Source organism: Micropterus salmoides, unplaced genomic scaffold (genome assembly GCF_014851395.1).
Source record: "Micropterus salmoides isolate LMB-PRFRI ecotype aquatic unplaced genomic scaffold, ASM1485139v1 Ms_hic_scaffold_23, whole genome shotgun sequence".
NCBI classification, from domain to species: domain Eukaryota; kingdom Metazoa; phylum Chordata; class Actinopteri; order Centrarchiformes; family Centrarchidae; genus Micropterus; species Micropterus salmoides.
Window position 1 is genome coordinate 22,734,489 of NW_024041484.1, and position 25,659 is coordinate 22,760,147.

Consider the following 25,659-nt stretch of genomic DNA (forward strand, 5'->3'; position numbering starts at 1 on the left):
TGTATCAGTCTGTCCAGATACTCAACCAAAACAGTCAGTGAACTGTGAGCGTTCAGAGGAGGGAAGTTATTTTCACCAATAGTTTACATATAAATACCTTGTGGTCTAGTTTTGAAGGGCCACCTGAATTGTGTCCATAGAATTAAGTTTGCACACATCCGTGTCACTCCGAGACAAACAGGGTTCGAGTTATAATCTGAGCTTCGTGGGGGTCTCACGCCCCAATTACACCTGGTATTAAAATGCGATCTGAGACAAATCGGATACAGATCGCATTTTACCGGCATAGATAGATAGATAGATAATGAGAGAGAGACGCAGAGAAATCATTTCTTATTACGTGATTCAACATTTCCCTTTCTTACACATACGAAAACGCACACACACACACACACACACACACACACACACACAGTAGTCCACTACTTGCCCCAGATGTCTGCAATATTGCAACAAAGTTTAATTTTCAATAACCTGTTCAAAAGACTATTGCTCAAGGAGAGACGCAATTCCGCCCTTTATGGTAGGTATCATAAAGTGTTATTATTTTACTCGCTGCTGGGTGCCGGCACACATTAGCGAGCATATTTTCAAATAAGTTCAAGTTACCAAAGTCAATCTACTGACCCTGGACAGTTTAATGGCTGCATCAGGGTTGTTAAATAATATTATTACTTAACAGCCCTGGGCTGCACAACAAACGCCAACGAGCAAATAGATATAAATAAAAAGTTCTAATAATTCTAGCCTTTGTATGTGGCTTAGCAACCGTCATGCGCTACGTAGCCTACCGGCAGCCTGGTGGAACTAAAGGAAATGTCTGTTCATGAAATAAAGTCAAATTGTAGTGCGTCTGTCAGCCTACTTTCATTAAATTTGTTTTTTCTTGGTTAACAAATTTGACAGTTTCCAAAATGGCTGCAATGATTTTCCACAGCAAAGATTAATGAGAACTCAAAGAGCAAAATATTCATCATGTCAAAAAGTCTATTTCCACCAATATTTTTATTTTGCCAAACCTCAATGGGGGGGAAAAAATGTGAAAATTGCGGTCTGGCATTGGAAGGCAACTTATCATGCATCCTTGAGTGGAATCAGATCGATGTTGCATAAGAATAATAGCCAGTATAGTGTTGCTCAGGTCCACTATAAATATGGAGTCGGGTAAACATCCATCATTATCAGTGTTGGACACACACTGACAATGGTATTATTTTTAGCACAGGGCTTAAATTGGTCAAAAGATAACCAGTCTTACCAGTTTAGCAGCGACTCAGTTTGTTATATAACAGTATGATCCATGTTGAAACATGAGTTGAGCATTCAGTGTTGTTTCATAATGTTTCATCATTACTTGCACATTGTGATGCTGTTCTTACCTCAACCTGGCAGCCGCTCGCCTCCTCCCTGCTGTTCAATAAGGCAGCGACTCCTTGCAAGTCATTAAAGGGAGAGAAAGCTCAGCTGCACAGCCTTCAGCTCACTGTACCGCCCTGCTCTCATAGCTGGCATTTCTCAGATAAGAACCAGCCAGCACAACTGATTTACAAGGCTCCTCTCTCCTCCCTCTGTGTGAGAGTGTGAGGGTTTTCGTTGATTTAAAAGACTCAAAGTGTAATAAACTATTATGAAATACTCCGCCAGCAAAAACACATCAACCTGCAAATCAAATCCCAGCATTCAACACTCGTTCTGCATCTGTCACACAGCAGAGGTGTGTGTGAGAGAGTGTGTTTGCAGTATATGCAGGTTTCAGTTTGGATATGTTGAAGCTAAATCTTTCTCTTCATCCTCCTGTGTTTTATTTACTTTTAATTTTTTTTCCCTTCCCGGTTGTGTATTATGTTTATTCTCTAGTGTTCCTTTAGCTCATTGGGTTTACTTCACTCCCATTCATTAACACACTCATAATTCTCTTCTCCCTCCTTCTCTCAGCAACAGTCATTTGATACGGGCATCAATATTACAGGGGGGAGGAATTCCAAGAATGCAAGCGTTAACTCCTTTTTTTATTGGATTTCCAGCCACCGGGGCTCTTCTGAATACCACCCGTCCCAGAGTAACTTAACGCCGAGCTGGAAAGTGTTCATTTCACTGGCCTCATTTGGTTGAAACGGCTAACAGTGATGTCATAGAGTACTAGCCACACCCTGAGTACACTTCTACATCACATTTGAACACTTCTTATTACTTTACTAATGAAATTTCAGTGACGCACAGGCTAATGAGATGTGGACATAAACCGCACTTGTTCTCGAAAGTGGGTTTGTAAAGTCCCAAGCACACTCTGCAATACAGAAGGTTGTATTTACTGTTGGATAGATGCAGGATCAATTGGCAGATGGTTGGATAGATGAATAATATCCACTTAATCCAGTCCTTCCAACTGTCCCTTCTTTCCTTTTACTAAGTCACTCGACTTTGAAAGAGACGCAAAATGTTCTGCACTGAGAAAAGTAACTTATGTAAGCTGAATGAACAAAGAAATTAAAAATGGAGTTTGTTGATTTTGTTGCGGTCTTGACGAGATTGTGAATAGATGTTTATTGTTAAATAGTGACAGCTTAATAAATGGTGACAAATTCTTGGCAGAGATTGGTGGGCTCACAAGCACATATTATTATAGTATTTATTCCCCATTTCACTTTTAGTCACTTTGACATGTCACTTTGAAGATATAAGTGAATGTAATAGCAGCGATATGTGGTATGGTTTTATTACAACAATGGTAAATGTTTTTTAAAAATCCTTTGTATGTAGCTTAATGGAAATTGGTCCTACATAAGATCTTGGATGTCTGTACCATAGCACACCATGAAATCGGTTTAATCAATGTTAACGGTGAAGCTCTTTGTTAATCTGAGCTTGATCACCCTGCCAGACTGTGCAGTTAAGTGTTCTGAGTCATGGATGATTGGTAGTGTAGGTGGTTGATTAGTTTGGTCCAGATTACATGGACCACTGAAGTCTGATTAGGCTGAGTCATAGAAAAAGTTGGGGGCTGAGTGTTGCCTCCATTAAGTGCAATTAATTTGCATCTCTCTGTGTGCGTGTCCTACTTTGTCAAGTGACAACCCCCTCCACACACACACACACACACTCCTTTTAGCGGAGGTGGTGTATGGGCGTTGTCTCCTCTAAATATGACTTCCTCGCTGTTCCTATCTCCTGAGTTTTTAACTGCTTCTCTGCGTAATTAACCTTCCTTTAAATGGGAGTTTGTACGTTATGGCTTCAATTTTGTTCATTTACGTGTTTTAAATTCATCAGGCTAATGAAACGCTTAACAAAACCCATTGGAGGATTCTTACAAAACTCAGATTTAAGGTAAAAATAATTAGCTGAGGATTTCACCAAGCAGTGATGTTTTTAATGTTAAAACTGTCACCTGTTCTGGTTGTGAGCCGTGAATTTATGTTTCATGTCAGTATTAATAAAGATGTAAACCTTTGGCAAATTAATGTAGGTCCTCTGTTGAGAGGAGTTTTGAATAAAATATAATGGATTACTTTATTCAAATGAATATTCTCGAATTCTAAAGAAAGCCTAATTTAACCAAACTGGTAATTAACAAATGCAACTTTTGTGCATTTTGTAGGAGAGGAGAGTGAGGTGGTTTATGTCATCAAGAGTTCAACAGGCCTGAACACTGAACAGGTAAGACTACTGTACTCTCTTTGCTTTTTCACATCTCTTCTCTAATCTTGCTCTTCAAATAATGTCTTCCTAGTGGTTAGGGCTACTTTTTATTTGCCTGGCCTAAACAGTTTTTTTAGTTACTTTTTAAAATTTAATTATTTATTTAATTTCACAGAGCTTGTGGACAAACTATATAATGATGACCCTGCTTCTAAATTACAGCAAACATATTTGGCAATTCTGTTCAGCTATTTCTTGCTTACTTACTAATATTGGCAGAATCAACTGGGATCTACTAGTTTCCTCAGTTTATTGAAACTTTTTTTAAAATTTGGTTGGATTTTTGGTTTGGCCTTGGTGGTAAACTGTGCCTAATAATTACGACATGAATTAGGGAATGGAAGATGATTTCCTTTACTAACAGAATACTTGAAACTGAGATCATTATTGATAAATCATGCTAATATCCCAAATGTTTGAAAACTTCTCAATAACAAAATGTGTGTAGTTCTAGTAAGTTCATGGGGTAGTTAGCGTGGCATGCTGTTTTATTGATAAATTCCTACCCTCAGACAAAGGGCTCCTGCTTTTCTTTCTGTATGCTATGTCATATTAAATTCTCCTAAAAGCAGTTCATTAAACTGTAATCGCTGTGTCAACACATAGTTTTGCAAAGCTGTTATCTAATTATTTGGCCTTATAACACACACTATTTATCTTGTGTGGAGCCTTGAAGTGTGTATGTGAGTCAGTGTAAACAAATGGCAGGATGTCAGAGTGATAGAAAGCATACAGGAAGACAAGTGTCATAATACCACTGACACAGGAAGTAGTTCAGCTGTAATAATATGAAAAGCATTTATGGAACTGTGCTGATGTTTATCACAAACATTCTTTAGGACAACAGCAAGCGGGCTATTAATATTTAACAGTGTATACTTGACAAAGTTAAATCTGCTGTTGCCTACAGTAAGTGGTAACTGTTTGAAATGGAATGTCTCTTCTCTGCTACTTTACTTTAAACTGGAGGTTTCCCCTCTCATAGTTTGGGCTTACTTTCTTGTACTAGCAAAATATGTCTGTAGCATTTAGTATCAAACTGTCAATTACTGAAAGCGTACTCTGAATGTGTGGTTAGATTTGTAGTCTTGTTTACTTCCTGGATCAGATAGTTCCTCATTTAAATAATATTTTTAAACATTTAAATAACAAATTTAAAATAACTATTGCTTATGTTTAGATAACATTTAACTTTGGCTTCTTTTGAATAATGAAAAATAGGGTTTGGAGAGAAATACTTTTAAATTTCTCAAAGTAAGGTATTGTAAAAAGTATTATTTTGGTAATGGGCACAACTGACTAATAGTAAATGGCATGAAAACTTAAATCTTTAATATTTTGTTTTGCATTGAACTGATATAAGTTTAGGGTTCAGTATATTTAAATTTATTTACAGACATAATGTGTTGGTGCACGTTTCTATGCAGATGACACCCTGCTATATCTACATTTAAAGCTTGGTTAACCTCAGCAGCCTTGACAAGACTGAATGCTCTTAACCAAGAAATGTGTGCACCTCAGTGACAAACAGCAGTTGTTTTTAGTCTGAGTGTGCAGTAGTTGTTTGTGTCCCATGTGAAACCAAATGTCACTGTTGAGTAATTATTTTAACTCAACAACTATCTTTTCCTAAACCTAACTACCCTGAAAATAATAATTTAACTGAGTCTGAAAAAAAAAGAGTCAATATTGCCTTTTGGCTTCACTGGGTGAATGTTCTGTTTTTGACCTATTCATCCACCAGAACCTCCCCCCTGTATCACTCTTTATACTACGTTACCTGACTTCCTACAGGTTTTGTCAAATTTTCATTTGTTGCCCTGTAGAACAACAAAGTTAGTCTTCGTTTTCTTGCTGTATGAGTGCAGATGGGCTTCGAACTTGGCAAGACAAGAATGTTGAAGAAATATTTTGAAGCAGCTCTCGAGTCGAGTGCTACTGTACTGAATCATACGCACATGTGTTAGAGTTTGCAAATGTAGGGTTACCATCTAGACACGGCCGATAAAATGTTGGGCTGTGGACAGATTTAATGTACATTTGTTATTCTTTGTGTATTTTTATTTTTTTAGATTGTATAGATTTAGACATTTTATACTAAAGCATTCTGTAAACGGTTGCATTAGTTGCAGTGCTGCTTCCTTCTAATTTGATTAAACCCTCTTAAATAAATCCCATCAGGAAACATAAGTTGAAATGTTATTGTCCATCCGACCTATTTCCATTGTATATGTCTTCATATCTAGTTTCTTTATTTTTCTGACAAATGTACACGCCTTTAACCTTAATACACACAAACACACACTTTACACACATAGTCTCTCACTTTCCTCTGGGAGGTGTACAGGAAAGCTCTGGTTTGTCTTGCAGTATGGTGTTCAGTGTGTTTGCATCTTCATTTCTGTGTGGGTGTTTATGTGTCTCAGAGGGGAGCCGCAGCTGTGAATGCTGGCTCAAAAATATGAACTCCACACACACACTGGAGAGGACAGGGACTGTCAGTTTAACTGTCAACCAATGTAACAGTTCCTTTCCTGCTCCAGAAAAGTCTCAATTGTAATGTCTCAAATGCAGGTTGAGTATCACAGCTCTAAGTCGGTAAACATGCACACTATTATAGATGGATTATTTAGTCCAGCAGACAGAGAAGACCAACTTGAACTGAACTGAAAAAGCAGGGTATGCATTAGGGCGTAGCTACCTTCTGATTGACAAGTCGCTACAACAGCAGCCAAACAAGATAAAGGCAAATCATATCCCATGTACTGTGTACATTTAACTATCTGTGGTCTAAGAAATGTGTTTTTAGTTCATGAAAGTTGATGATAACTTTTTGGTTGCCTAAAAAATCTTTTTCAGCGTTTGGTTGTACTAAACCACTAAAATTCGGCTGTTAATTTTTTCTGTAATTTTTTTTAGTACATTTTGCTTTAAGCCTTTTTTTTACTAGCCAAAATTAGCATCCCAATAAATATCACAGTTAATGTGAATTACAAATGCACCCTAGCTAGCTAGCTCCACTCTCTCGTCCGAATATAGTCACCAAAAAACCAAGATGGCGATGGCCAAAATGCCGAACTCGAGGCTTTCTTTTATACAATCTTTGAACAAGACAATTGAAAACATGATGGACCTTTTCCACCATTTTCTTTTTGTTTTGTAGTATAAATAATCATTGTATTAATTTATTAATTGAGGAAAATTATCAGTAGATTAAATGACAATGACAAATATGTTTATTTGTAGGCTTGTTTCATACAGCTACATATACTATGCCTCAAAACATACTCTAATTAACAACATTAAAAGTGAGTAAAGTTTATTATAAGTAGTGCTGGGCAATGATTAAAATTTTTAATCGCATTGTTTATGCGCAAAATAGAATAAGAAAAGATTGGAAGAGAGACTGATCTTTGCTGTTTGTGAGTGTCCAGAATCTAAATAGTTATCAGGACATTTACAGGAGGGAATTCGCATCCCGCAAAACTAGATGAAGGCCTATCGGATATAATAATAATTATTTTAAAAAACTGCATTAACGTGTGATAAAATAACAATAACGCGTTAACGTGCCCAGCCCTAAGGGGTCAAACGAAATGAACTCAACTGAAAGAGCTGAAGCAGCAAGAAATGAAAACATACCAAACAAATAAACGGAAAATAACGCATAAGCTTCACTGTATCAGGACTACTTAATCTTAAATAAACCACATTATCAGAAGGGAAAATGGGGAAAATGGAACAATCATCAAACCTGTTCCAAAACACTCGAAAAAGCAACTTGGATACATAAATTCAATACAGATTTCCTCACATAAACCTGAAGTTGCATAACCACCAATATCTCTTTATTCTACCACAGAGATTTCATGTTTGCAAAGGGCTTAATTAACAAAAAGCATTCTCAATTTCCGATGTGCTCCAAATTTGCCTTGAAGGAGTGATTCTATGGCAGCCAGAATGACTCTCAAAAGGAGGCATTTGTGTTTACAAAGATTGGACACCTACATTTTGTCAGGGTAGAAATGTTTCATCTAGCAGAGATGGATGAAAGAGATCGTTCTTTGTTAGTCAGACAGAAGTTAATGTCAGACAGCTAGCTGTAGACATTCTGGAGGTGAACATAAACAATAATTCTGCTTTATTAAAGCTTCGATCTTATTTTTGTTAAGTTAAATATGAAAATACTTCCATTAAGCATAACGCAAAGATAACATTTATGTAAATGTTGCTAAATCCTTAATGTTTATCAGTCCTATCAGGCTGTTGAAGCAGTCAGAATGATTCGTTAGCATGTTTCACTTTTGACTGTTAACTCATGCGGGTCTGTCAAGGAACATTTTGTTACTTATGGCCACTTGAAAACCACAGTGGAAACGTGCCTACAAACATGTGTGAACATGTCCACTTATGCAGACACCCAGTGTAATGTTAACAGAACCGCATGCATGTCCCCTGCCCATGTTGGTTTTTGAACTCTCAAAAAGACACGCAAGAAACTCGCTAGCCTAGCAACATTAAGGCCACAAACAACTCATTATGCCAACACATTGTAATGTAAAAATGCACCAGGCTCACTTTGCAAGGGACCGAATCTCACTGCGTTCAAAGACCACATTTTGCTGTTATGTCATTGTCTAATTCTCAAATATAATATGAACCCCTCTTTCAAATGTAATATCCAGAAAAAAATAACAATATCTGTTGAAACACTTTACATACCATTTCCCAAAAAACATATATTATATATTATCCAAACTGTATTTCCAACATATGTAACTGCTTACTTTTCACATTAAGAAACAAATCAGATTATTCCAGGAGAATTGCCTCCATGTCTGTGAATTAGTGGATGTAAGAATTAACATCTTATATTCAGTTCAATGTGGTACTTTGGTAAGTATAATGTTATCTTAACTGATAGAAACGATGGCCAAGGCTAAAATAAGAAGGAAGTTGTAATAAACTGAAATGGTCATTTTAAGTACTTTTGAAATATCCAGTGTTGTACTGTTGAAGTTAAATGCTGAATTATAAAACGACAAATTCAGACTGGCAGTACATTTAAACCTACAGAGTTCTTTATTTTATGATATCAACCTCTAATTTTTGTTAACAGAGGAGTATTTACAAAATATTTAAGCTACTGAGAGTCACATTATAACTGTCACATCTAATCAGTTTGATGCACAGTTCATACTTGGCAGGACTGACTTCAGCCCCTCATCATTAGATCTTAATATATGCTGGATACAGTGTGAATATTGTATCGTAATATATACATAATTCAATATTTCATTGAATATTGTATGAAGCGGCTGTATTTGAATTCAGAGACTGTAATGCCGGAGGTGACGGATGGAAAGAGACTTCTGGAGAAAATAAATACATCAAGAAATAGACGTAACAAAGCAGGAAAATGAAACGGCTGACAGATGAAGGGGCATACACATAGGAGGTAAAGAAATATATACATACAGACTCCACTAAATGATTTGAATATATCGGATTCTTGGAATGAGAGGTTGATTATGTTGCCCTTTTGCGATGGCAAATGTGTCTGTGTGTTGCTCATAAAAACTTTGCCTCATCTGTAAATGTGCTGATGCACTTCTTTAACGGGGGGTGAAAATGTGATCTCTCTCTCTTATCTCGCCTCCTTTTATTATATCCCAGCATTCAGATGGGTACAGCATGAGATGAGAGAATCAGTTTGTATTGAACATGGTTGAATGCGGTGCTGATGAAAGCTCATGCTGATAATAGCTTTTTCATTATGTCCTTAGCCAGGCTTGGCATTTCATTTCTATTGCAGAGAGAGAGAAGTTCTGATTTTCACTGTTGCTACTGCTGCTGTAGGTGGCTACCGTGTCTTTTGACTGGAGTTCGATTGGATGTTTGGAATATAATTTTTTTTTAATATTGCATTTCTGCTCGATTAAGCTCTGTGTAGAGGTGGGGAATGTGTGGGGTGTGAGGGATTTTATTGACCTCTACAAATAATTGTCTGCGAGAAAAACAAAACAAATCTAACTAAAGTAGTTTTTTGAGATGAAACGGGTGGCAATGGAGCAGTGGATAAGACGTATGCTTCTGGTGTGAGAGACCTGGGTTCGACACTGTGACATATCCACCAATGTGTCCCTGAGCAAGACTTAACCCCAGTTGCTCCAGATGCGTGCGACCTCTGACTTAGCAATTGTAAGTCGCTTTGGATAAAAGCGTCGGCTAAATGAGTAAATGTAAGTTTAGCCTGTAACCAACGTGGTTTAGTATATTTTAGATATTTGGTACTAATGGGATAAATCATGATTTCCCAGCTATTTTTCCACCACATGGCGGTTTTTGAAAAGTTACCAGGCAGATTTATGTTAGAAAAATACAATATTGGAGATTGAGGAGACAAAAAATTAGACACTATTAAACTCGTAATTCTTTGCCCTAATAATTAACCGGTCTTTACCAGTGCCGCGCCCCCAGTTACTATTGCAATTACACTGTTAAGCTGCTCACCATAGTTTAAGCTCATTGTGATGTCTCCCGCAAAGCTTAATCCTGTCTTTACATTTAACCAGATTTGTTTTAGGCCTTGTGAATGGAGTGAAAACAACATCGTCCTGAGCCGAAGTATGACTGAGGTTTCATTTATCATGAAGTTTGCTATTGATTGGTACATTGAGGGAAATAGGCAGCGCTAAGGATCAGTAAATTGTTTTTAAAATGCTAAGGTTGGAATTCAGCTGAGATCGGCATACTATAGTAAAGGTGAGGTTTGGCTTTTGCCATGTTCAAATCAACAATAATCAACACACAATAATCAACATAATCACCTTACATGTTATTCCATCATGAATGTCTGCTTACACACATTTAATTTGCCAAAGTAGTTCTGGATTGCGGCATTGTGGCAAAAGTTGACCCAGGTTCGGAAAGCCATTTGTTATGGTTCAATTGAGGATATGATCTTTTGTTGTATTTTATTTATTTTAAGGGAAGGAGTTTAGCTTGTTCAAAATGGTCATAGTTCTTCTCCCCTGTGCTTTTGTCAAGAAATTCTTCGAATCTGAGCTGTTCAGTTAGACATGGAAAGACGAAAATAAATTTGGAAAATATCTGAAGTCATACTTTTACACATTGAAAAACTGCAGTAATAAACCAGGAAAGGACATTTTTATTCAATGAGGTCATTGAAGCTCTCGAACTAAGTAATGGACCACCATGGAAAAGTCATAAATTTCCATCAAGGCCACAGTGGCAGCCCAGATCCCACACCCTTTGGTTGCTTCAGCTTGGAAGTCATGGGATTTTATTTACATGGTAAACACCTCAGTCTTCTGATCTGTAGAAATGCCCGTTGGAAGAGGGTTTTGATGAGACTGGTGTTGGTGTAAAAGACCATTTCATTACCATCCAGCCTGCTCCTCTCGGACTCCCTCTTCCCTGAGGAATGTCAGCCACATTGAGCAGAACCAGATGTGTTTACCTCCACCTATCCAGCCATCCATCCCTGCTCTCCGACAGTTGTGTCTGATATGGGTTTTTAAAGGATAATAGTTATTTTGGTAAAATGGTTTTCAGTAAGTTATCAAAAATGTTATTCTTCTGTTGGTAGCCATAAGTCGCCAAAACTGGATGACAGTAGGCCATTAGTTTCTAGATCAAACTGGGGTTTTACTATAGTTTAAAACATATTTAGGTTTTATGTGTTAGCGATAAATTCTGTCACTGGTGGGGAAAAAATGATATCCTTTTCACATTATTTGGATCAACCTCATGGCTAAAAGACTGGACTGAATCTAGTGGTGAAGCGATTAATCGATTAGCGGTTTGACAATAAATTATTTGTTCATTTTGATAATCAATCACTCAAGGCCCTGAGAAAGTAGCACAGTGAAAGACATCTGTCTTTGCAAAAAAGGCAGTGCTAGAGGCTTTTCCAGGGCTAGTTAATAAACTACTGTAGCTGGTGAGCTAATGGCTAACATGCTATCAGGCTGGGAACATACTAGTGCTAATGAGTCACAATAGCTCTCTGAGCCATATCTAATTTGTTCTAGGTGGCTTACTACCCCCCTGATATTTTGTTTTCAGGATTGTTAATTTTCTTCATTAATGAGTTATTGAAGTGGGGGGAAAAGTCCACATTAGCTAGCTTGCTAACTGTTAATTTACTACTGTTAACTGTCATTTAGCAAGCTTGTTAGCTCGGTCGGTAACAGATTATTTAAAAGACGTAGTTGTGCCAGCAACCCCTTATTTGTGTAATCTCCTTGTATGGAGGAGTTTATTACTCCCAACAGGTTAAATAAAGATTGATGGTTAAACGCAGATTGTAAACTACGATAGTAATGGACTTTCTGGCTCTCTGGTCCCTTAAACCTTAACTTTAAATCAACACTGTTAAAGCTGTTTGCTATTGGTCAGCGGTTAGTGCAAAATTCATCAGAGTTGAATTTGATGGGAAAGAGTTGCATGGATTTATTCGTCCCTGCAAGGACATCCACTGATTGTTGCTAATCCGCTGAAATAAATTGATTTTGCTGTAGAATTTTGCCATTTTTTTAGATGCTGGTGCGACCAGGCCTAAAAAAAAAAATCTTAACACTGAAACAGGTTTAGCTTGCTATAATAATTCACTCCTGTTAAACGACAATCCTTTCCTAAAGTGCTTTTAATATAAGTGATGGAGGACAAAATCCACAGTCCTCATTTTATAAAAATATATTCAAAAAATAATCGAAGTTAATATGAGGCAGTCTGAGTTAATCCTTTCATGTGGGTATCTTCCAAAGTTATAGGATAATAATGGAAAGACAGACTCGTGAAGAATTGTGAATTGCTTTTCTGTTTTAAATGATTACCAATTGAATATCTTTTGAGTTTTGGACTGTTAGTCGGAAAGACTGAAAGCAAATTGAAGACATTTTATAGAATAAACATTTAAGTGATTCAATGAAACCTGATATTTTATTTGAATCCATAGTATAACTTAAAAAAACACAGTCAAAATGAATGAATACCTCTTTTATCTGAGTCAGATACTCTCAATGAGGAATTAAGAGTCTAAATGGACAACAGGGCTGTGGCGTGTGGATGTATTTGGCATCTCCCAGTTATAAATGTGTGGAATTAAGTGAACATGAAGCATGTTCAGTGTTCAGTCAACCTTCCCTGGGGAAATAAAGGAGGATCACGACAGTTGTTGCAAGATAATGTTACTTTATAAATCCTTGGAAATGAGTTTTCATAGAGAGAGAAGTGGGTGTGGAAGGAGGTGAGATTTGGGAGGAGAAAAGGGAGGAAAACTACAGGAGCATGAGATGTTATACAAGTTTATTTCTTTAATGCTCTCACATATTGGTTTTTGGTTGGTGTATCTTAGATTTGTCTGCCCTCTGTCTTTTTCTCATTTCCTCCTCTTTACCCCTCTCCAAACATATCTCTGTAAACAAAGAAATTCTTCCACCAACATGGATCCATTTAGTTTCCACTTCATTTCTGGGCTGGTACGTCTCGGCAGCCTTGATCAGAGCATACCAATGGAGCCAGATTCAACATTTCCTGTCAGACTGTTAAACAAACTGCTGCAGCTCTGTCCAACTGCCACCTTTCATCTCTCCTTTGCCTCCTTCTCTTCTTTCCGTCTCGTCTTTGTTTTCCTTATGTCCTTGCATTCCTCATTTCATCTCCTCTTCATTCCACAAACTGTCAAGTGGATGGATTTTCTTATTTTTCTTACAAATGACTACTACTACTACAGTGTTTGCACACACTTGACCACACACCAGTCTGTGATTATGTGTTTGAAATATATAATAAACACAGTTTTACAAGCCTGAATAGTGCTGGAAACCTCAATACTTTTATGGTACTGACCTGAAAGTTATGTGATGTTTAATTATAACATATTCTTAGGAAAAAGATTACAGAATTGGTTTTCTAACCCAAAAAACACGGTTGAGAGTATGATACTAATACTTCAGCCCTGAGTAGTGTCTACAGGTAGTCCTCTCAGCCCCAACAACCTCCACCAATATGGTAGGGACCCTTTTGTGTAGCCTAAAAGAGGCAACCCACTTGTTCCTGCTCCCTAAGTGTATTGCTTTGAGCACTTGATTAAAAATGTTGATATGGTTATGTGATTAACCTTCAGTTATTAATTCAGTAAACTCTCATTTCTCATCTGGATTATGGGAGCTGGTCAGTAAGCAGACAGTTCAAAGAGACTTTAAAGCTGATTATACACGGAGCAACGTTTAGAGCAATCGTGCAGGGCAACGTTGCCGTCGATGGTAATGAGTAAAAATTACTACCATAATCCTCTTCCCCCACCACTCTGCCACCCGCCCCGCACCGCCGCTATCTGTTCAAAACATAGTTGGACTTGCCTCTAGCAACATTGCCCAGCAACATTGCTCAAAAAGTTGCCCCGTGTATCATCAGCTTAAGAAGATCTTTAACCTGAAACTAAAACTGAGGGGAACAAGTAACAACTTAAGCCTAGTTCACACTACATGATTTTAAGCCCGATTTGCTAGTCGCCGAGCTCGCAAATCGTCAGGCTGTGATGGGGGGCTAATTGGCGACCGATCAGTGCTCTCCAATCGTTACATGTCAACTACTCAACAACGCATCAAAACGGCTCGCCAATGCATCGCTTATGCATCGCCGATACCAGCCAGATATCTAGCTTTCAGCCAATGAGAGCAGGGAGGTACTTTTTCACTACAAAACACCAACTCTCTCTGTCGCACAGACAGTCCCGTGTGTGCTAATCCATTCTTTCACCCATATTCTTTGTCTTTATAATTTTATCTTTACGATAATAAACAACTCCTGTTTCATATGTAGTTTCGCAGCATTTCCCGTGACACTTCTCACGTGTTTTCATGACAAAAGGGCATTTGGAAACCAGGTGACAGTCGTTGTCAGCATTGTGTAGTGTGTGACCCCCTGTCGCCTATTAGTCACGTCGTGTGAACATCACAACGACTTCAAGACTCCCGTTACAAGACAGCAAGTTGTGTAGTCTGAACAGCACAGTAATCTGCTGACGCTGAAAGTTTTTTCCATTCATGTGGGAGCTTCAGTTAAACCTAAACTCCCAATCTGTGTGGTTTCCTTTTTTTTAATAAATTATGTTTAATCAAAGTAAATTTAAATGAAAGCCAAAATATCGTTCCCATTTTTCAGTCTTACAGTAGAGTCATTACCCTTCTGAACCCTGAAACAGTGCAGCAGAGTTAAATAAAGACACGGTACAGTACAGAGAAGGATTTTACCCTGCATGCCTTTGGCCTTATAAACAAACTGATTAACTGTGTGTGTGTGTGTGTGTCCTCTGATCTGATGACACAGAGCAGAAGTGGTCTGATCTGCTTTGCTTCCAGCAGATGAGGAGAAAGAGAGGGATGGAGGGATGGGATGGAAACAGAGAGGTGGTGAGATGTGTTTGGAAATGGGTCAAGAGGAAGTTGAGCGTGTGTTCTTAAGTGTGTGTATTTGTGTGTGATGTTTCACAGCTGAGACCGTGTTGTCGGTCAGTGTGGGAATTTGCTCCGTGTGTGTGTGTGTGTGTGTGTGTGTGTGTGTGTTGACGATGCATAGCTTAATTCCACAAGGAAGCCAAAGCAGCGCCTCTGTTTCCTGTCCTAATTGCTGAAAATCCAACACAAATAAGCCTCCGCTCACTCACATCTGCGCTGTCATTTATGCAATTTAAAATCATATGTTTGAAATGACTTAGAGAGATAGTTTTAGCATTTCATTATGTGTTTTGACAGAATTGCTCATTTATGTTTTTCACAGTACTTGTGCTCACATTCATCATTTTTGTTGTTGTTGTTCTTCTTGACACCTCTTTCCCTCACTCTGAGCCTCTTCACAGTATTTCACCTGGGCACGATTGAACACGATTGATATATCATAATTTTTAGGGCTTTTGTGTGAAAGATGGTGAGCGTGAAGCTGCAATGATTACTCGATTAATTGATTAGTTGTTTATCTTTAACCATTTTAATTGCAAGAGAACACATCTCAGAAACACTGAATGTAATTTGCCTTATTGAGATGCTGTGGCTAACGTGTTAGGAAGTAGTTGCTAACACATCCAGCAGACATTGAGCTGCATTAGTATTCATTACCAGACATGTTTGGGTCCACCTGATGGATATTCACTCTCTTTTTACAGTAGCTCCCTTTGCTCCACCAGCTCCTGAGGGAAATATCTGGCTCTTTAGCTGCTAAATGCTTTCCTATGTTCACCAGCTAGTCTCTAACGATGTCTATCTGCTGTTTTGGTGCTGAGCTTGTGTTGGAAACAACAGCTGCAGTTTATTAATAAAAGAAGCTGAACAGATAGATTTTGACAATATAAACAGCTTAATGTTCAACCTTCATAAATGTTATTATTTACACCTGTGCTTTTCCCTACTGTAACATGTTTGCAGCCACCAGGTTTGCTGACCTGAACATAAAACCGTCATGATTTTCACACCTGTGTAGCTAAAGCATGCAGCCACAGAAACGGGACTCACTGATGCATTTGTCACTAAAGGTTGTTAAGTGTGTGAAAGCCAGCATGTGTGTGAAATTGAAAGATCAAAGTGTCTATGTAGGTGTGTGTAAAGAGGTGGAAGGGGACCTTGCAGTTGCTAGCAATCTGGTTTACTGTTAAACCCTCTGTGACTCTGTGGAAAAATTTCATTTCAGCTGTTTGAAACTATAATTTTATAAAGCCTGTATAAACATCACCTCTAAAGACTCTTACTGCGCGTCACATATCAATCACAAGAATGACATCATCTGCAAAGAGAGTAGATGTCGCCTTAATTTTACTGAGCACGATGATTTCTAGACCTCAGCTGCAATTTAATGTCCTGATATTAAAATCACTGAAGAGAGAAGAGTCGACAGACCTGGTATATAATCAGTAGTGGCTGAAATATCATAAAGCACAAGTGAAAGACTTCACCCGTCAATAGATTTCACATTTGGGCCATAGAGCTGAAACACTAGGTGGGGTGATGATAAGACGCATGCCTTTGGCGTGAGACCCGGGTTCAATTCCATTGGCAACGCATCTGCCAATGTGTCCCTGAGCAACACACTTAACCCCTAGTTGCTCCAGAGGCGTGCGACCTCTGAAATTTGGAAGTCGCTTTGGATAAAAGCATCAGCTAAATTATGAGTCAATAAATTACAAATGTTAATTGACAAACTGTGAAATTGTTGGGGTTTTTTTAAGCAAAAAATGCCAACAGTAAATCAGTTCTAACTTCTCTAATGTAAGAATATTCAAATTTTCTCTGTTTTATATCATTGTGAATTGAAAAATTGGTTTAAGTCTGTTAAAAGAAGATGCTTGAAGATATTTTCTGACATTTTATAGACTAAGCTGTTCAGTTATTCCGGCTGCACACTAGACCATTTTCAAATCTTTAACGATTTTAAAAACGTTAGATACCACAGACATAACAGAATTAAGAATTGCGAGTTTGCAAGATTCACAATCTAGCTTCAGTTTTCTGAGTTCTCTGTGGAGGCAGTGGAGAGAGACATCCCTAAAACACACCATTTCTGTAAAAGTGCAGAGCCAATGACAACTTCCCATTCAAATCCAAAACCTTTAGCTGCTAACAATAAAACTCTTCCACCTTCTAGTGGATATTTGAGATATTATTTATTTGTTACTCATTCACACGGTTTCTACGTCTTTTGTGTGTGTCTGTGTATTTAAATGCACAAAAAATGAAGCATTGGTCATGAACTTGTTGTGTATGAACAGTTGGGTGTATGTTCATAATAGAAAGTGTGTTTGGGGTCTTTGTCTCCGGAGGTGGCTGCTGCTGTACGACCGTCTCTCTTGGCACATGACACATGACTCATGTTGTCTGTGTGTCTGTGTGTATGAGATGGACAGACTGTGTATGCGTTTTTGTTTAGTTTTTTTCCTTTTGTAGAGGTCAGACAGAGAGCAGAGGGCGTCCCTGCCTACAATCTGGACCTGCTGTGCGGGTCCACTGTCCTCCGTCTGCCTCATTATTATTGTTAAGTTCGGCCAAAGATTTTATGAAAATCAGGATTTATATTACTGCTACTACAATAAATCATAGTAAAAATACATTTAAGTGGCACTGCCATCACACTATTCGTCGCAAAAAAGTTTATTTAAATGAAAACAATATGCAACTGTGCAGGCTTCCGCTTGTTCCAGCCGATTACTGATTAACAGACAGTTGCTGAATCATATAGAAGAGAAGGAGAGTGAAAATGAAAGAGGCAGAGGATAGGCCAGGGGAGGGTGAGCTAAGAGAAGAATGCATGATAACCCTCAACTCATGAAAATGTTTCAGATATTTTGAGGTGTGTGTCACCTGACGCCTATCATATTATTGTCGTCTTTTAATTTATTTAGAAAGTAGCACTCAATTATAGAGTGACAAAAAATGGAAATTAGGGCTGGGTGCCTGAAATCAAGATTAATTCTCACGTTTACAATGATTAATAAACAATAACAGTGAACCTCTTTTTTTTTTTTAGAGAAAGACCAACATGCACATGGAATGGGACATTTTACAGATGAAAATTCTTCTTGTCAGCGCTCTCTGGTGGACAAGTTGTGTAACTGTAAAATGGTTTTAAATCGCCACATACCAAAATAACAACTCTTCAATCGACATAGTACCTCGATCAGCATGACGAAGGTTAACCGTGGCCGTTGACTGAGAACGATGTCCATGTGTCAGTCTGTTGTGTTTTGTCTCATCTCTAATGCAGCCTTGAACCTGAAAAAATTTTTACAATTTAGGTGGAGCTAGAAAGCATGCTTTTGATTGGTTACTTCTTTTTAAATAACTACGGTTGGACTGATTTGAGATTTTACCATCATCTTAACACTGGGGACCTAAATCCAGCTGACAAAAGATTAAAAAGTAAGCGAGGAGAACTGGAGCTGTCAATTCATGTTAAATTTAATCCATTTCTTTTGCTTATTTAGAACACAGTTTCTCTTATTCTCCATGGCATCTTTTTGTTATACTTATCATAATAAGATAACTGCACTATAATTGTCAAACGAGTGGTGTGTTTGCTCCCTTAAGCCCAGATGATGAATATTTATTGTCTTTTAATGGTTTTCAAGCCACTTCCTGATGATGGAAGTAAACATTGTGTGGACTGATGCTTCACCATCTGGATGTTTTAGATGTTGGATTTTAGATGCTAAGACATATGGACACACACTCACGCAAACAATTGAACACACACACACACACACACACGAGTCGGCCCTGCTATCCAGAAGCATATGGTTCTTTTGAGATAGAGTGGAGACAGACTAGGCCATTCTGTTGGATAGCACCGAGGGCCTCAACATTGTTAGAAGTGCTGCCAAACAAACTGAACCACACACACACTAACACACTCAACACACACATTCAGTGACTTGCTGCTTTGCCACTTGTTTCAATGCGAAATGAAAGGCGACATTCATTTGTGTTTCTGCAGGAGAGGCGAGCAGCGTCCTCATCTGAGTGTAACGGTGTGAAATGAAAATTAAGATACCTGTGAACTGGATTACCGGAGGCTTACTCAGCCACACTTGGGCCACGGCTGGTCTTTGTCCATTATACGCTCGCGGCGTCGGTAGCTTTTTGTCTGATTGGTTGTCTCATTATGAAGATTACTTCCCAAATTGATTTTTTCCTTTATCTTCTCAGTTAAAAAGTCCCTTTTTATTTTAGAGCCTGGTGAGCCTATAAGCATTATTGTTATCGTTACGAGAGGAAAAACTGAGGCTCTCTTCCCGTATTATCACAAATTAAAATGTCTTTAGTTTAATTCATGCCCTGATGAAGGGGTCTATTTAAACTCAGGCAGAGCTCCAGCTTTTTGTTATTATTCCAGGCAGTAATACGCTTTTCTCTCTGATAGATAATACGAGATTTCTGGCAGTTTCTGTGAATTAATTATGTTTAATTAACATTGCACTCACTTTGATCCACAGGCTTTTCTATAGCAGGTTCTGTTGCAGTCGGGCCAGATTAAATTTTGTTGAAACTGAGTTATTCACAGTATCATTGTGCAGGTTAAGAATGTTTGATGTACCGAAGTATATATGATCCCTATGTTTATAAAACTTTATGGAGAGATGACCAATAAATAAATATGCACCATCATTGAGCCCAATGCTAACATCAGCATGCTAACTCACTAACAGCGGCAATGCTAACATGCTGACGTTAGCAGTTTACCATGTTCAACACTTGGTTTAGTTTGTTAGTATGCGAATATTTTCATTATTACGTCAGCACTAAACACATAGTACAGCTTAAGCTAATGGAATTGTAAGTAGTTTTGCAGGTATTTGGTCATAAACCAAGTGCTGGACAAAGTGAAAGTCAGAGGATCACTAGGGTCATTTGGCCTCATTGGCATCTGGGAACTTTAATAGAAAAAATTAAAACATAATACATAAATTATTTGATATTACAATTAAATTGTTATTTGCGGCTGTACTCTGATACCAAGTCAGCATATGAGACACATTCAACAATTTATTATGTTTATCTATTTATACATATTTAAGTTAACAGCATTAATGATCAGCCAATCTACTTCATGATGCACTGTTGCTTGTTGCTTGTCGCAAAAAAATAAACTAATAATAAACGATAATGCAAAATAGGAGTGTTTCCATCATCTGGTTTGAAACGAAAAAAGTGTTTCCATCTTCCATTATTCGCATGGATTCTTTTTCGACAAAGACAAAAACCACCTCAAGTGAGCGTAAAAACTTTTTTGCGAAATTAAGAAAGTTTTATTTGAATTTTGCCGTTTCCATCAACCTTTTCTAATGCTATACTTCAAAATGTGCATTAAAAAACATTGACGGAAACGCGGCTAATAACTTTAATCGGTCAGTGTCTGAAATTAACTTTTTGACCCACCGGCCAAGGGGAATGGTAGATGGAAAAAATCCACCGGAAACGCAAAGGGATTATCTTGAATACAAACTTAAAGAGGCTATAGCAAAATTAGTTTTGAATATATTGATCAACGGTTGATCCGTTCAAACCAAAATACAACTCAAGAAGTCTTAAATGTCAAATTTCTACTCAAGTATTGGCTACTAAATTTAATTAAGGCTCAAACAGAAGATAAATGGGTCACAGGAATTTCACACGGGAGATTTGGGTTTGTTTCTGTGTGAAATGAAATAGTCATTGTTGATTGTTTTAAAGCTGGGGTAGGAAGTTTATTTCAGAAGCAATCTTTGTTATATTTGTGGAAATTCTCTTTACATCCCAACAGTAATCAAAGTCAAATGATCTGACACAGAAATGTGGTTGTTGGACTTTAATGAGCATGACCAATCTGGCTTACCTACCTGTGTACTCATGAACATGTGTTTTGGGGGAGTGGCTTTGGAGGGAGGCCTGAAGGGAGGGGTAGAGATTTTGTTCTAATCTAGACGTCTCTTGCTAGTTTCTCCAATGTTGCCTTCCCTAGGTTTAAGGAAGTAGTTATTTTAGCCCAAACCATGATCTGTGTATAAACATAACCAAGTAGTTTTGGTGCCTAAACCTAACAAACCAAACCGTACCTATGACCTGAAATGTTTCTCATACTACGTATTTATTATTGCTAACTTGACTGCCTTGGCGAGGAAACATTTGCCCCTGCAACGGTGGACCGGCATGTGTTTATTACCTGTTTTGGCATGATATCGGGTTGCAGCAGCAGAACGGCAGCATGTGACAGTTTTGCGTAGTTTACAGTATTTGATGTCCCGTACGGAAAACAGTGCCGAAATTTGGAGTGCTCAAGACTGTCCGTTTAGACTCAGCAGAGGACAGAAGCAGCAGCAGCAGATCATTATCAGTAACAAACGTCACCTAGTTTTGACCTGTAATTCGAGTGCAACCCTCGGGCCAGTCACTGATTCCTGTTCCAGCACATCCAAGCTGTGATTTGAGACCAATGGTTCCAGCTACAAACATACCAACCCAAATTTATCCAAACATTTTTTGTTTTGTCTTTTAGGAGAGTGAGGTGTTTGATGTCATCAGAGATCAACAGGCCTGAACACTGAACAGGTAAGGAAGCGTTACAACTTTGACTTTTTTTCATTCTCATTTTTTTTCACAAAATATATACCACTTGCTCTTTCACCCTTTTTTACATAGCTATCATTTCATTTTTCAAATCCCACCCCCCCCCTCCTCTGCTGTCATTAGCAAGCGTTGTAGGTTCTCTTGAATGCCATTGGCTGTTTATTTTGGCGTCTTTCAGCTGCTTGTGTGTTTTCGTACATTTTGTGTGTGTGGTGGGGGAGGGGGTGGGGGAGGGGGGTAATTGGAAGCTTCAGGCCGTTTTTAAGAAATTAATTCTTGCTGTTATTCTGCTGCCCCTTATGCAAACACTCTTCTCACATATCAGCCAATTACTAACACAATACACACCTCGCTCTCTCGCTCTCTCTCTCTCTCTCTCTCGCTAATTATATTGCTTTATTCTTCTATTTGAACTCCATGATGTCGTTGAGGCAATTGTCAAGGAACTGAAGCTTTAATACACAAACACAACCGACATTGCATTCTTCTAATATTGCAGTGAGAAGCGGTAAGATGCTTACAGTGGGGGAAAAATACAGGTTTCAAGACAAAGAAACAGAACAGTTACCCTATACCTGAACAAAAAGTTTCAGACAGCCAATGAAGTTATGGACCATTAAATAAAACTCCTTCCCATAAATAATACAAGAGTACACACACACACACACACACACACACACACAGGAACAATAATTGATGTAGAAAGTTAAGCTTCAAGTTATGTAGATGTCAACCTCAAGTGAATGAGAGATTACAATAAGACCCTTGTTTATACACAAACACACATTAGAGGTCTCCAGGCCAGATCAACCAGCGACATGTTCAGACCTGAACTGATCTTGCATCCACATTTCCTCCTCTATTATGATTCTGGGTGGCATCAAGAGCTGTTCTGGGTCTCTTGGTTTAAATGTGGCCCCACAGTGCCTGAGAACAGGGTGATGATGGCAGCCAATTTCTGACGACATGTCTCTTACCGCTTGAGTTTTCCCTGCTGGTCTGGTCGCAGCTGTTTTGGCTACAGAGATTTTCCCAAAGTCGGCAAGCCCCAGTTAGTTTCACTGAACCGGTGCTTGTTTGTGCATATAAAAAAAATACAATTACAAAGGGGGGAGAGTAGCAACTCCCCAGAATGAAATGCATGTGAGTTTCTGATCATCCCCTTTTTATTGGACGTTTTGTTACCAAGCACTAAAAGACTGCTGTTGTAAAATATTATGAGTATATTATGTCTTTCTTTACACATTTTTGCAGAGACTGTTACCCCTTATCATACAGAACTCCTCATTTGTTTAACCTTAATCCACACTGGATTTTGGAAGGAAGAAAAACAAAGCTTCATTGTCCTCTGAGTTGAAGGGTACAAGTCTCTTGAAACTCTGACCACACCCAACCTCACCATCATGTGGTCAGGTTTTGGTTTGTTGGGCTCAGGACCACACCTTGCTTTTATGTTGCTTGGTACATAGTGCCACCGTATATCACTACATGCATACAGGATGTGGGAAGAAAACATTGTTAGACTGGATGAAGTTTCTCTTGTTTACACTGAGTGAAATACTCAAACCGTAGATATTCCAGATGCTTTGTACATCAATTTAGACAGATTGTTCCGAAACTGAACCTTTTGGACTTAATATATAGATATTTGCGTCTGAAGGACTTTGGCTGGACGATATGAGTTTGTACTGGCTGAACCATGGGCAGTCAGTCGGGTTTAAGAGATTCGCACTGCTTTTTGACCAGGAGGCATTTGGCTACTGAAGAGCAAGCCAGACCCAGTCAGCTTCACTATGTAGAGGACACAGTGTTTTTGCACATAACTAATAAGTTCTTTTTCATCTTTTTGGGATTTTTATAATAAAAAGTTCATCTGTCACTCAGGCAGCCCTCTCCTGGAAGAAGTCATTTGGCATGCCTTTGTGTCAGTACAATGGCCTTTCTTTAAATTATTATGCTGAATGACACATCTATTTGGGTTTTGGTCTGTAAATCTGAAACAAACAGGTCCGTCTTCAGTTTGGGTCTTTTTATAATTGAAATTTTTTTTGTCTGATTCAAATTTTTGGCCATGTGAAGACTTCCACCACACACATATAAAGACAGAGTTTGTAGTAGTATGTGTAGCTTGCATGCACAAACACAGTAATGATTGTAAAATCAGAATCGGTCTTATTGCCAGGTACATTTTCTCATACGAGGAATTTGCCTTGGTATAAATCGGTGCTTACAGTACACATTAACATGGAAAATTACAATAATACTATAATACAATGTTCACAAGTATGTGCAAAAAGCACAGTTGAGCGTTCCTGTAAAGTGTGGGGTCAGGAGTGTGTATGAGTGTGTGTTTGGGGAGGGGGGCATTAGAGTCAGTGACAGTGGGGACCTGGGTTTTGTTGACAAAGCCCGCTGCAATCGTGAAGAAACTGTTCTTGTGGCGAGAGGGTCCTGATGGACCGCAGCCTCCTGCCAGATGGGAGTGTCTGAAACAGTTTGTGTCCGGGATGGGAGGGGTCAGCTGAAATCTTTCCTGCACGCCTCAGAGTCCTGGAGGCGTTTAGGTCCTGAAGTGATGGAAGGTGACAACCAATCACCTTCTCTGCAGAGCGAATGATAATCCTGCCCTTGTCCCTGGCAGTGGCAGCAGCGTACCAGCTGGTGGTGTAGAAGTGCGCCATCATTGTCTTTGCCAGGCTGAACTTCTTCTGCTGCCGCAGGAAGTACATCCTCTGCTGGGCCTTTTTGGTGATGGAGGTGATGTTCAGCTCCCACTTGAGGTTAACTTAAGGAGTCCACAGTGGTGACTGCGGTGTCACCCAGGATGATGGGGGAGGGTGGAGCTTGGCTGGGCTCTACGATCATCTCTACTGTCTTCAGTGAGTTGAGCTCCAGGCTGTTCTGGCTGCACCAGGTCACCAGATGGTCGATCTCACACCTGTAAGCAGACTCATCCCCACCTGAGATGAGCCCAATGAGGGTGGTGTCATCTGCAAACTTCAGGAGCTTGAAGGACTGGTGACTGGAGGCGCAGCTGTTGGTGTACAGGGAGGAGAGAAGGGGGGAAAGAACACAGCTTTGAGGGGAACCGGTGCTGATGGTCCTGGAGTCAGAGAGATGTTTCCCAAGCTTAACATGCTGCTTCTGGTCCGTAAGGGAGTCTGTGATCCACTTGCAGGTGGAGTCCTGCAGCAGGGCCGGGATGATGGTGTTGAAAGCAGAGCTGGAATCCACAAATAGGATCCTGGCGTAGGTTCCTGGGGAGTCCACATGCTGGAGGATGTAGTGAAGGGCCATGTTTACAGACTTGTTGGTTCTGTAGGGGTCCAGGAGTGGGTCTGTGATGGATAATATCTCAGTAATATCTCAGTCTCCGTTGCTGCCTGCAAACTGGCTGCAGGATATTTTGGCATTTTCTTTCTCAGTTCATAACCCCGAAATGATTAAACATTATTTATTGTTTCAGAGGCCTTTCCTCTCTGGAAAGAAAAACATTCTTAAAATAGTTTATCCTGAATTTGACAAGTTTAAACACATAATTTAGTGAAATAATTTATCAGCAGTTTCAGTCCAAATATGTGTCTGTGGCCCCTTCAGATACTCACACTGGACCAAAATGAAACCCTCTGGTGTGACGGGTTGATTTGAATGGTCATCTGATCTGAATGACTGGTTTCTATGATCTGCTTCTGTCCCGCTCGCGGTCTGCCAGCTCACATTAAAGCATGACACTACAGTGTGTATGTGCCTTTCCTTCACTTCCCCTTCTGTCTTCCATCCATCACTGTTTCCCTCTTGCCTGCATGTTCTCAATATCTCATTCCCCTGAGTTGTGTTATCAAAT

General features: G+C 38.9%; 1 protein-coding gene across 4 annotated transcripts in view; it reads left to right on the top strand.

Moving 5' to 3' along the window:
* Window positions 1-25,659, top strand: part of plxnb2a.1 (plexin b2a, tandem duplicate 1) — a 184,073-nt gene that overhangs the window by 51,033 nt on the left and 107,381 nt on the right. For 2 of the 4 annotated variants that reach the window (XM_038738306.1, XM_038738307.1), the window contains exons 2-3: window positions 3,599-3,657; window positions 21,745-21,797. The gene's annotated coding sequence lies outside the window, so the exon portion shown is untranslated. The remainder of the gene's footprint in view (window positions 1-3,598; window positions 3,658-21,744; window positions 21,798-25,659) is intronic. The other 2 variants (XM_038738308.1, XM_038738309.1) reach the window with 1 other exon arrangement.